Source organism: Trichechus manatus, unplaced genomic scaffold (assembly GCF_000243295.1).
Source record: "Trichechus manatus latirostris isolate Lorelei unplaced genomic scaffold, TriManLat1.0 scaffold00029, whole genome shotgun sequence".
Taxonomy (NCBI): Eukaryota; Metazoa; Chordata; class Mammalia; order Sirenia; family Trichechidae; genus Trichechus; species Trichechus manatus.
In genome coordinates, this window is record NW_004443965.1 from 8451653 (window position 1) to 8465111 (window position 13459).

Sequence of the window (13459 nt, forward strand, 5' to 3'; positions counted from 1 at the left end):
GCTATGTGCACACTATACTTTTAGATCTTTGGTAAAAAAAAATTGTATTTTTATTTTTTCACTTAATATATCATACACATGTTTCATGTTATTACCCAGTCTTCATAACTAGCGGTATGCTGGCTGATGAGAGCCGATTGTGGGCACTTCTTCCTAACTCTGCGTTCAGTGATGTCACGTTAGTAGCTTGAAATCAGCCATGGTGGGCGTATTTAAACCATGGAAATCAGCAAATGTTACACATCAGAGCTCTCCCCAGAGAGCTAGTGGTTAAATACTTACCAGCAAGCACATCACTGTTCATAACCATCTTTTTTTCTAATGGTTACACAAAAGCCCTTTGAGTAGATATGTAGAGTTGGCCCCCAACTCATGGTGACCCACGCATGATGAAATGAAACGTTGCTGGATCCTGCGCCATTCCCGTGATCAGTTGGGATCCAACCATTATAATCCATAGGGTTTTTATTGGCTGATTTTCGGAAATAGATCACCTGGCCTTTCTTCCTAGTTCATCTTAGTCTGGAAACTTCACTGAAATCTGTTCAGCATCATAACAACATGCAAGCCCCTACTGACATACAGGTGATGGCTGCGTGCATTGACCAGGAATCTAACGGTCTCCCACATGGAAGCTGATGATTGTAGCACTGAACCAGCAATGTCTTCATATACATGACAGCTAACAGTTTATGATGCTTATTATAAGCTGAGTACTTTACTCATTAACTCATTTAATCCTCACAATAAACAAAACCAACCCAAACCCGTTGCATTGCCATGGAGTCGATTCCAACTGATATCAAACCTGTAGGACAGAGTAGAACTGCTCCATAGAGTTTCCAAGGAGTGGCTGGTGGATTCAAACTGCCGACCTCTTGGTTAGCAGTTGAGCTCTTAACCACTGCATCACCAGGGCTCCAATCCTCACAATAGACCCTATAAAGTAGGTGCTGTTATCATTTGCACTTTACAGATGAAGAAACTGAGGCAGAGAAGAAGTGAAGTAAATTGTCCAATATTTCACAGCTAATAAGTGGCAGCAAGCACCAGAGCTGGGATTTGAACTCAGGAAGGCTTAACTCAGCACCTATGCTGCTTTGTGCCTCTGCTGCAGACAACAATTGGCCAGCCACAGTCTGAGGCCAACATCACTGCCACTCCATGAATCATCAGTGAGTGGGGAGAACTGCAAGGCCAGCAATCATCAATCTCTTCCTGCAGCTTGAATACATGGCTGGGGGAGCCCAGCCCAGCCCTACAGTTTGAAGCAGAGCTTAGGTTATCCTCTGCAAACACTGCTCTCTGACAGAGCAAATGCATCATTTTGTTCTGCCTGCTGCTTAGCAGCCACAGCCTTCCATGAGGCGCTTTCAGAGCTGACGTGGGTTTGGGGAGGCGGGGCCACACCCCAAGTTGCAAGGACCTTTATGACCTCAGAAGCAAGGCAAGCGTTTGTATTTTATTAGGGGCAAGGACTCCACGGGTGACTTACCTCTCCTGCTCCTGGGTTTGCAGAGTTTCAAGATCCTGCCTGAGAGTCAGGAGTATTGGGCAGGATCCTATTTCTGGTGTAGCTGTTGAGTTGCCGACTGATACCGGGACGCGTCATTTGACCCTCAGCAATTATCCTCTTACACAGAATAGAGGCAACATAAGACCTGAGTGTTTTCAGAGCGCTCAGAAGCTCTTGCAGACAAGGTGCCGTGTGCCCAATTTAACTTCAGACACTGCTCTCACAGGGCCCAGCGCTCACCTTCCTGGGGGCTGGGAGCACCTGAGAGGCCTGGTTCTGCATTCTCATATCAGCTGTGCTGCGTGGGAGGTGCAGCAATGCGGTGACAATTTAGACGGCCCTGAAGCTTGTCAGTCCAGCTTTCGGTAAGGGCTTCACTTTAGGCCAAGAACTGACCATTTCATCAAGAAGCAGAAGAGAAGAAATAGTATCTTAGAGGGAGTGGGGATTTGATTATCCTACGATGAAAAGCATCACTGAACAGAAAAAATTCACATCCCCTACATGCAACACCTGGCAACACTAAAGGACTCAGTGAATACTTACTAAGGATCATTTTCACTCCCAGACCAAGTGAGGGGGTCTTGAAATCCTCTACATGCTGGCCAGTTTAAAATTTTCCCTAATCTTTGAAATCCTCTAACCCATTAAGTACCAAATAGGATCCATCTAGAGTTGTAACACAATCAGCAACACATCTCTGGTCCTTTTCTGACAATGCTTCTGAGATAGGAGTTTAGAATGTGTAAATATAAGAGACAGAGAAAGAGAATTTATAGAGGGTTTGAAAGGACTCTTTTACGCTTAGAGTTTCCTCACTTCTCTGTGTTCAGATTCGTTTGAATGCCTTTGATCCATAGGCGAGAAAGAATTAGATGGTTCTATAATTCCAGATTACTCCACAGAACTGGAGGTACAGTGGAGGACTGAGAAACAGTGTCCCCAAGAAAAGGGAAGTAAAAGAGAAACAGAAGATTTGGGGTGCAAGAGGCAGCTATCCTGACTTCCTCCTGGGGCAAGCCATTAACCATGCAAATAAAGTGTGTATTGCTATGACTCTTTCTTTAGAAGTTTAAATCACATTTGATCTCTCCACTTAGATGTGTTTTCTATTCTTTTGTATCCCTCATAGGGCTAGTAACATATTTGGGTGCTTATTTGGTCTTTAAGGCTCATTTTCTCTTCCTGTGTTCTCAGATGAAGAGGAAAAATTATAAAGACAATTACTTTGTTTTTGTCTTTTCTTTTTTAATGAATGACTTAAAGACCAAACTGAGCTCACCTATGGCGTAGTGATAAATTTCACAGTTATGTGTGTGAACTTTGCCACTGTGGTCTTCTCAAATAGGCCCAGGCTGTCAGTATTCTCAACATTTTCACCAAATCTGCTCTCAGGCAGCATGCCTGGCTGACAAATGGCTAGCTTTCATTAGAGGACTCCAAGCAGAGTTCTGGGTCATCAATTAGTAATAATTGGCAGGGCGACATTTGACTATAGCTAATGGCCTGAGGTCTCCAGGCCTCGATGACTCATACTCGCCCTGATCTCTGTCCCTTAGCCCAAGTGTGTTTTTGTTTAATGGAAACATTTCTACAAGTTAGTCAGAGCAGAACATCATACTGTTGCCCTGGGCATTTTAGTAGCTTGCTGGATTATGTTCCAAACCTCTGGCTGTCTTCTCCTTCTGTTGCATTGTCCTTCCTACTGTGATTTCATTTAACTGGGAACCATTGGCTCCAGGCTTGGCCCAAGGGAATGGTCCATCCAACCCCTTAAGCCTAAAGTAGTCTTTTAGTCTAATCTGCAAGACATAGGAAAACCAGCAGAAAAGGCATAATCTTTCAACTGCTATTGGAGTATGACGTGAAGGGTCAGAAGCATTTTGGAAGGAGTGCAGTTCTTTTATGAAGAGGACATGTGATGAATCTCTAAAGTATTGATGGTGTATCTAGTAGGTCAACAGGTCAACCCATCTCCATCAGCTGGGCAGTATAAACTTGGTGTCCGAGTATAAGGTTTTGACTGAATGCAGTGATTTTCTGTTTTCTTATTCCCCTTTGGGCTGGTGAGTATTATCGTCTGGAGGTAGAATCCTTTCTCCACTTGCTCTTTGTTCTACTCTCTGCGAACTCAGTCTATAAGACTTCAGTCTACTATTGTGGCATTTTTTACATTTTTTTAACCCCTACACAGTGTAGTAAATGCATTATACATGGTGGCCCCCCCCCCCACACAATTGAAACAAAAGTTCCCAAATTGCACTCTGATATTTCCTATTTCATTCTATTTCTCCTTCTCCTTTTCCTTCTTTTTCAATTTAACACTGGTCAAGACCACTAAATTATTTTGTGACTTAATGGATCATCACTCACAGCTTGAAAAGTACTAGTTAGTGCATACTTTGTCTATCTATCCCACTCATTCTCTGTGCTGTTTGCAATGTCTTTTATGTTTTAATATTTCTCTTGTGAAGTTATTCCTTATTATTGTCAGTTATTTATATACACCTTTGAAAATTCCTCAAAATTGTCCATAGACTATCTCAATATTTGATTTTATCTCTGCCACTTCATTTCTTTTTTCTGTCCAAAAATCATTAACATATAGGAAACACTGAAAAGATACACACCAAATGTTAAATTCTCTCCGGATGGTAAGATTAAAAGTAATTTTTTTAATCTAAATTTTCTAAAATGAACGTATTATTTGTATGGAAATAATGTAAACTTTTAAAAGAGTCATTGCTGTATCTAATGAAGAGGTTAGCTGCTGAAACTTTTTAAAATGCTGCTAAATGCTTCTCATATTCTTATTAACTTTTTACTTTCCTTTTCAAGGGCATCCTCATTCTTTGGGAAGGATACTTAGGCTATTTTTTTCTACAGCTTAATTTTTATTGCGAGTTTGGAATTAAATTTATCATTTCCATTCTGGAAGAAAACTTGAGTATGACTTAATTAATAATGTTTTTCTTATCAAATGTTCTCAAACTGAGTTAAGAAGCTGTGTATTCATGTTTGAAATGAATTCAGATTATTTAAGCAAGTAAAAGAAGTTGCAAGTAAAACCCAGTCATCAGCTACTGATAGATATCAGCATTTTGTAGTATTGTTTCCTATCTTAGTCTCTTAGGGCTGGCATAACAAAATACTACCAAATGGGTGGCTTTAAAGAACAGAAGTTTATTTTCTCACAGTTCTGAAGGCTAGAAGTCTAAATTCAGGGCATTGTCAGGGCTATGCTCCATCTCTCTGCCAGCTTAGTTAGGGTTCTTTAGAGAAGCAGAACCAGTAAGATAGTAATAAGCTATACATAGGTGACAGGCTAGAAATTCTGGCAGTCTTGTGTCCCAAACGGTAGGACAGGCTGGTGGTGGGAGAGTGAGAGGAATTCTGGCAAATTATCTACATATGAGCGCTGGTGGCACAGTGGCTAAGAGCTCTTCAGCTAACCAAAATGTCGGCAGTTCAAATCCACCAGCTTCTCCTTAGAAACCCTATGGGAAAGTTCTGCTCTGTCCTATAGAGTCTCTATGAGTTAGAATAGACTCTACGGCAATGTGTTTGGTTATGAGGTTGGTCTATTTATAGTTTGAAGGCAGAATCCTCCCTCGGGAAGCCTCAGTTTTGCTCTTAAGGCCTTCAACTGATTGGATGAGGCCCGTCCACATTATGGAGGGTAATCTGCTTTACTTAAGGCCAACTGATTAAAACACTAATTACATGTAAATATTTCATAGCACCATCTAGAGTAGTGTTTGACCAAACAACTGGGCACCATAGCCTAGCCAAGTTGACATATAAAATTAACCATCACATTTCCTTTACCATCTTTTTCCTCTACTCTCACATCTGTCTTTCAATTCCCTTAAAGTATATATTTTTAATCAGTTTGCTGGTGTCAATCATCAAGAATCAGCTGACCAACATATTCAAGGAAGCTATCACTCTTAAGTCTTATATTTAAGTAACAGATTATTTCTGTCTGCCTGGGAACTCATAATTCAGCCAAGCTGCCAAGGCTCAAAAGTAATGCCTTATGTTTGTGTTTACTCTTTATCAGCTCTAGACTCATTTGCTGATTTGTAGCGGGACATCAGCAGTAATTTTCTTTTAATTGGGGACAATCTGTGCGGACCTGGTGTTCCACTTACTGAACTATCACTCATTTCAATCTTTAGGTAACAGTTGATTATTATCCATTTATTTCTTTCTTGTTTGAGGAAGGCATGAACTATAACTTCTAGAGTATTATTAGATCAAGTTAAATTGCCAACCTGCAAATACTCACTTTATATCACTTCTAATCCTGCTTTGGAAACTTCTTTAGGGAGCAAGTATATGGACCTAGGGAAGAAAGGAATAGGAAATCTTACAGGGTAGCAACCTTTCAGAACTGGTGTGCCATGTCTTCTTTCCCACACTGTTTTAGTGTCAAGCACACTGCTTTACTTTTAAATCCTTTAAAGTGCTCTATGCTCAAGTTCTGGTTGCAAAGGCAGTTAATTGAGCCTGCAAAGGGCCAGCCAATCAAAATCATCTTGTGCCCCATCTTCGCCAACCTCTGAATTTACCAATTGAAATGTCGAACTAAGTTTAGTAATGGAAGAAGAATGTGAGGAAGATCTCCCAATGTAGAATTTTTAAATACGCAGAATTCTCCACTTTCTAATTAGATAGAGCCTCTCTCCCACAGCTCTTTTTGGAATCACTTCTGTGGCGAGTCATGTAGCATGACCATGCTGTTCCCTGTGCCCCACCTCTGTATATCCTTACCTTCTCCAGCTCTAAAACTTTCAGGGCTACCTCACTCTTTCATGTAGGTTTTTCTGTCCCATTTCTATTCTCTCAGTGCTCAGCTTATATGAAGAGATCTTGGGATCTGAGTTGACCACCCACTTATGAGCTAAAAGTGTGATGTAGCAGCTACGAAAGTTATGTAGGAGTATACCACGCTAGGATTTTATGTATCTACTCTCTCCATTCACAAATTATTAATGCTGCATGGCCTCCTCACAACTAAACTACCATTTCGGAGGAGACCTGACAGTCAAAGCTGAGTTGTATTAGGCAAGCACATGTATGCAAAATAATCCGGAGAAAGACTACAGAGACTGGTAAATTCTGAAGGCTTCCTTTCTGTCCATTTCCTAAATCCTTCCACATCAGTCCATATCTTGAAACTTTCCACATTTTGAGTCTTTCTTGTGTGCACTAGATCTCTTTTCTTCTTTCTTACTGAAGATATCACACCAGAAATTCTCCTTTCTCTTTTTTACATCATCATTTTTTCCCTCTCTACTGAATGATTTCCATCAGCATACAAGCAAGCTGTCATATCTACCATATTTTAAAAACCCTCTCTTGATCTTACTTCTTCCTCCAAACACTGCCCTAATTTTCTCCTTTCCCCCAGGAAAGCTCCTTAAAAGAATGTATCTCCTGTCTCTAGTTTCTCTAGAACCAGCTTCAATCAGATTTCACTCCCACCACTTCACTGAAACTACTGTTCTTAGAGTTGCCAATGAGCTCTACATTTCTAAATCCAACAGTTATTTCTCGGTTTTCACTTTACATGTTTCATCGCTAGCATTTACTATAGTTGATCACTTGAAATACTTTCTTCTCTTAGCTGTTTTTCTTCCTATCATTCTAATTGCTTTTTCTCAATTTCTTTTGCTGATTTCTTCTTATCTCCCTAATCTCTAAATGTTGGAGGACCCAGGGCTCAGACATTGGTCCTCTTCTCTTATTTATCTTCACTAACTCCTTAGGTAATCTCAGCTGGTCTATGGCTTTAAATACCATCTATACGTGAATGATTCCTACATTTATATCCCTAGCCCCAACCTTTGCTGTGAACTCCAGACCTGTACATCCACTGCCTACCTATCTCAGATTTGACAAAGCTGAACTGAGCCCCTAAGATCCACCCTTGAACCATCTGTTCCTACAGTCTTCCCCTGATTTAGGAAATAATATTGGAATCATTTATTTCCTTTCCTTGAGCATAGAGAATGTGACCCAGCTGAAGATGGGCTCACAAGGACTCACAAAGACACATCAACTGGGCCCTGAGGTATAAAGACAATAGCTAAGATAATCTTGGAAAATATCTTTTAGGGAAACTTTCACATAAAGCCAAACAAATAGAACACAAAAGACTCTCCACTCTTACCTTTTTCTACTAGCATTTAGTGAACAGAAATTTGTTGGACCAATGAAGACCCTCCTGACTGTCATTACTGAAACCTGTACCAATGATTGTTAAGAAAGGCAATTCAAAATGTAAGATCACATTTTCTAGCCAATCTGTGAAAAGACTAAGCTTTCAATGGTTTTGCCCATTTGTAGTGTTAATATATACTGATGGCTCTGTAATATTCTTTGGACTCAGGCAAACATGGCTGTGGCAGCATGCTTGTCCGTTTTCCCGTTCTTGCCTATTCTGTAATATTCTTTGGACTTGGACAGACATGGCTCTAGCAGCATATTTGTCTGTTTTCCCACTTTTGTCTGTTCTGTGATATTTCCTTGGACTTGGGCAGATGCGGCTCTGGCAGCATGGTTGTCCGTTTCCCACGTTTGCCTTTTTGAATATATGCTGAATAAAACCTTCTTTTTGCTTTAGTAAACTTTGTGATGTTTTTCCCCTACAACACTCCTTCTTAGTAAATGGTAACACTATACTTTCAACTGTTCAGGCCAAAATCTTTGGTGTCAGTCTGATATTTTCCTTCTCTCCCATGCAGGCCTAGATTGGATCCACCAGAAAAACATATCAGTTCCACGTTGGAAATATATATTCTAAATTTGAACTCTCCCACTGCCACACCCAAATCTAAGCCGCTGTTTCTGGCCGTGATTACTGTGATACTGTTTTCATTGTCACCACAGTTTCTTCCCTTGCTTCTCTACAGTCAGTTCTTCACCCAGCATTCAGAGATCCTATTAAGGCTCGGATCATGTCACTTCTCCACTTCGAAACTCTCCCAACAGTTCCCATCCCACTTAGAATAGGAGTCAAAGTCCTGGCCATGGTCTACAAGGCCCTACTTGATGTGGCTTCTCATTACTGTTACCTCTCTGAGTTCACGTCCTGCTATACTCCCCCTTTTTACTCTCCCCTCCTTCCTCGCCATTTCAACCACGCTGTCCACCCTTCTGTTTCTTGAGTACACAAGTCCTGCTCTCATTTCAGGGCCTTTGCACTTGCTATTCCCTCTGACTATGCTCTTCCCCCGAGAATCTGCATGGTTCACTCCCTCACTTCCTTAAGGACTTTACTCAAAAGTCATCTTCTCAGTGAGATCTCTTTGGGCACCCTACCTAAAATATCATACAATTTACCTCCCCCTGCCCTGGTTGCACAGTGGTTAAGCGCTTGGCTGCTAACTGAAAGTTCCGGCGGTTCAAACCCACCAGCTGCTCTGCAGGAGAAGGATGTGGCAGTCTGCTTCTGTAACGATTTGCAGCCTTGGAAACCCTATGGGGCAGTTCTACTCTGCCCTGTAGGGTCACTATGAGTTGGAATCGACTCAACAACAAGGGTTTGGTTTTGTGCTTCCCCTCCCCCCCCTTCTTCAGCGCTTATCACTGTAATTCACTTATTTATTGTGTTCCTTGTCTGTCCTCCACATAGAAATGCAAGATCCAAGAAGGCAAGGATTTTTGTCTATTTTAGTCTCTACCAACTGGAAGTACCTAGAACACTGCCTGCAGGCACTCAACAAATATCTGTTAAATGAATAAATGAATCCTGCCCATAAAAGGGAAGTACAAGTATAAAAAAAAATAAGTAATGTCACAGGAAATGTTTTAGAAACTAACCTAAAATGATAATGACAATTAAAGCTTACTGCTGCCCCACCCAGAAATTTGCACCATGATGAGCTATGCTCTGAAGAGAGTGAAACACCAGTGGTGAAATTTCAAGTATTCTAAAGGCCATGTTAGAATAAGTGACTTTCTCAAATAATACTGTATTGGAGCTTCTATACCACCATTACAGTATTTGTTAAAGCACATGTTATGTGTTTAAATAGATGTAGTTAAGCATGATTGTTTATTTACACATCTATCGTGTGCCCAGAGTTTCTGGGTGGTATAAATAGTTAACACACTTGGTTGATAACCAAAATGTTGGAGGTTCAAGCCCACCCAGAGGCACTTCAGAAGAAAGGCCTGGTGATCTACATCCAAAAAATGAGCCGCTGAGAACCCTGTGGAGCAGTTCTACTCTGACACACATGAGTCAGAACTAACTCAATGGCAACTGCTTTTGGGTTTGTATTGTGGTCTGAGGCTCTTCCTGTCAGTTTGTTCTTTCTTTTGTCTTTCACAGGTGTTACTCTCCAATAAATCTAACTATTTTAGCATCTGCTTATCAGAGGACTCAAAAGGACACAATTGTTCTGCATATTAAATGACACATATGGCAGAGTGTCATAGTTAAGTTCCCTTGCTGGCTTCCTACTGATGAAGTAATAGAAATGTAAATAATCCCAAACAATGGATAATCTGAGAAACTACTGAGATTTAGGTCTTCAGTGCTAATTGCATGCACTAACATTATTTAGGCCAATTTACTTTCTCTAGGTATGCCAGCACATTGGAGGGTGTCTGGAATGTGTCGATAAGGGACACAGATTTCTGGTTCTGTCTGTAAACTGGAAATGCCAAAGCCTCCCTGTCTTTTTCCTGTAATTTGATTTGAGTAATTTGATGTTAAATTCTGAAATCCTGCAAGCATTAGCAAATTACTTGGATGGTTTCCAATGCAGGAATGCCTTATTGGTGGAGTTTGCAATAATGTGGCCACTGCATAAACACCATTAAGGGGTAATGTAGCAATTAACCAATGAATGCAAACCTTCTCCCCAGTGCACGCTGAGAAGATAGTCTGGAGCACACAGTAGTACAAGTCTGCCTCCTTATCCTTGGATTCTGCATCCTCAGATTCAATCACCAGGGATGGAAAATATTCGGAAAAAAGAGAGTTCCAAAAGCAAAACTTGAATTTGCCGCGCGCTGAGCACTATGGTGAATCCAAGAGAATGAAGTGACGCGTAGGCATCCTCCACTGTAGCCTCCCGCCATTTCACAGATTCTCAGTCTCTTCTCCAGCGCTCATCGATTGAACATTTTTCGCCTCCCATCTCGTTTGTTGGCTTCTTGTGTTGTGTGCACCCTTTGTTTCTACGAAAAGATGGCTCTTAAAAAGCAATTAAGTGGTCAAAGCAATCCCTCAAAGGCTAAAAGGGGGCGTAAAGTGCTAGCGCTCCACAAGAAAATAAAAACCTTAGAGATCTTTTGAAATGTGGCATGTCACTTGCCAAAGTGGACCGCTAGGTCGGAAAAACAAATCGAGTGTTTGCATAATAAAGCAGAAAGAAGCTGAAATTCGTCGGTGTTAGTGCTGCCTCTACAACGGCAAAAAAAATGGTCTCTCTGGTTTGTAATAAAGTGTTTACAAAGATTCAGAAAGCATTAAGTGTTCAATGTAAGCACCAACAACTATTTACATAGTATTTACATTGTACTAGGTGTTATAAGTAATCCAGAGATGATTTAAAATATACGGGAGGATGTGCATCAGTTGTATACAAATACTACACCATTTTATATAAGAGACTTGAGGATCTGTGGATTTTTCGGGGGGGGTGTCCTGGAACCAATCCCCTGGGGACACCAAGGGACAACTGTACAAGGATCTAGAAGTGTTCTGACACGCGGCACCTTCTGGACCTCAGAAACATTTGGCAGATTGAAGCCCCCCTGAAGGGATCTTTGGTTTAACCAACTGGAACTGTTTTGCTCCTTTTTTTTCCACCTAGGATGGGAAGAGTGGGCAGAAATCAATTGAATTTGTTTTGTGGTAAACATTTCTACCGAGAAATGACTGCTTTGGGTTGCCACAGCTTCCGTAGGAGGATTAATTAAATCATTATCCTGCTGACTGGCATATAGTCAGTGGTTGCCTTTAAACAGCAAAGCAGTTTCCGAATTGTTCGGTTGAAAACAAAGTTAAGATGTTCTTTGCCCCACTTACTAATGGTGTCCCAACCCAGGGTTATTGACCTTCCACACCAACAGACTGGGTTAGCTTCAAGGGAACTTGCATTAGCCGTGCAATTTCCTTCAGAACCTCTTCAGGAGTCATTGACTTTTTCGTCTTGCATTTCCTGTAGCATTAAAACATTTCCGTTGGTAATAGCTGACTCAAGAAGTCCCAGGGAGCTTCCCGGCGGTAAATAGGGCTTGCCTTGTTTTCCAGGAGCACAAGCAACAAATGGACTTCGATTATATTCTGTTATATTGTTGCTGATTTGTATTTATTATACTTCAGTGTAACAGGATATGCAGGGTCCTCTGGTGGCTGTCTCCACTGCAATGATTTTGGTTTGTAAAGATTTCTTATCAGTATAAAAGGATTGTGTAAGTTCATTTTCCCAAAAGACTGCTTTATGAAAAGGGGGAATAACAAAATGGTACACCAGATGTTATATGCTATGATGATGCCTCTTGCTTTATGAGAAAAGTTTAAATAGTAGAGTCACTAGTTGGCACAGAGTTTCTGACTAGGATATTTAATGGCCAGTTGTATAAATGATTAAGGCAGAGAGTATTTTATTGTATTAGTTTGCTATGGCTGCTGTAACAAATTACCACAAAGTTAGTGGCTTAAAACAACACATATTACCTTATAATTCTGGAGGTCAGAAATCTGAGATGGCTTCACCAGGCTAAAATGGAGGTGTTAGCAGGCCTGTGTTCCTTCTAGAGGCTCTGGGAGAGAATCCACTTCCTTGCCTTTTCCAGCTTCCATAGGTTTCCTGCATTTCTTGGCTCACAGTCCCCAGCCAGCAACCACATCGTTCCAGACTCTGCCTCCATTATCACATCTCCTTCTCTGACTCTCCTGTCTCCCTCTTTCCCTTATAAGGACCCTTGTGATTACACAGGGCCCACAGGATTAACTCCTCATCTTAATATCCTTAACTTAATCACACTGTAAAGTCTCTTTTTCCAGGTAAGGAAATATATTCACAGCTTCTGGGTATAAAGACATTTTTGGGTGACTATTACTCTGCCTACCATACCTATTAAAGGAATTGCTGCTTTTCCCCCTCAGTGTTAGAATTGTTTCAAATTCCTTTTGTCATGAGAATATAAAACAGTCGTGTAGATATGGGCCCTCAGAGACAGAATCCCATCTTCCATTGTCAAATGCAATTTCTATTACTCAGGCAATGGCCATTTTAAAGGACCATAAAGATAATGGCACCTCCTGGTTGAACAGATGGCCTAGCTACACAACTCTGAGTTAGGTACAATAACAATTTCAGGACTGGAAAGTAAGGTAGAGGGAGGGTGGTTTGTGTTGGAAGGATAAAACGGCTTTTGAGTAGAATTCTCTGCCTCAGTGTCTCATGAGCATCTAGGTTATTTGGAAAAGTCATTCATTCACCAGGGAGAAGTCATTCACCCTATAAAATAATAACACCCTCTCCCTTAACTGCCCTCTCTCCCCTCCTAAGAAATGCTAAGAGGGGCCATAGGCATAGAGAGCTGTGGCAAAATTGAAGGAGTATGAGCTTTAGAGTCAGACAGAATGGGGTTCCCGTCTCAGCTCTGTGTGACCTGGAACACTTCTCTTAATCTCTCTGAGTCGTACTGTCCTCATCTATAAAATAATAACATATACCTCTTAGGGTTGATATGAAGATCAGAAACAATATATGTAAAGTTCATAGTATACTGGCTGGCACATAGTAACCAACCAGTTGCCATAGAATCAATTTCAACTCATGGGGAGCCCATGTGTGTCAGAGTAGAACTTTACTCCACAAAGTTTTCAACTGCTGATTTTTCAGAAGTAGATCACCATGCCTTTCTTCTAAGGTGCCTCTGAGTATACTTGGACCGCTAACCTTTAGGTTA